The 245-nt window shown below is 33.1% G+C and overlaps 1 long non-coding RNA gene across 1 annotated transcript in view; it reads left to right on the forward strand.

Moving 5' to 3' along the window:
* LOC116695339 (uncharacterized) overlaps positions 1-245 on the forward strand; it is a 12,664-nt gene that overhangs the window by 10,275 nt on the left and 2,144 nt on the right. The window lies entirely within an intron of this gene.

Consider the following 245-nt stretch of genomic DNA (forward strand, 5'->3'; position numbering starts at 1 on the left):
TAAAGTAAAATTACTTATTACTACTTACAAAGTATGCCATTTGTTTGAATAAAAAAAATGTTTTCATCTCCAGCAAGACAATTCAATTCAATTCAATTTTATTTATAGTATCAATTCCTAACGAGTTATCTCGAGACATTTTACAGATAGAGTAGGTCTAGACCATACTCCAGAATTTACAAGGACCCAACCGTTCTAGTAGTTTCTTCCAGAGCAAGCAACAGTGCGACAGTGGCAAGGAAAAA

Source organism: Etheostoma spectabile, chromosome 9 (genome assembly GCF_008692095.1).
Source record: "Etheostoma spectabile isolate EspeVRDwgs_2016 chromosome 9, UIUC_Espe_1.0, whole genome shotgun sequence".
Lineage (NCBI taxonomy): Eukaryota > Metazoa > Chordata > Actinopteri > Perciformes > Percidae > Etheostoma > Etheostoma spectabile.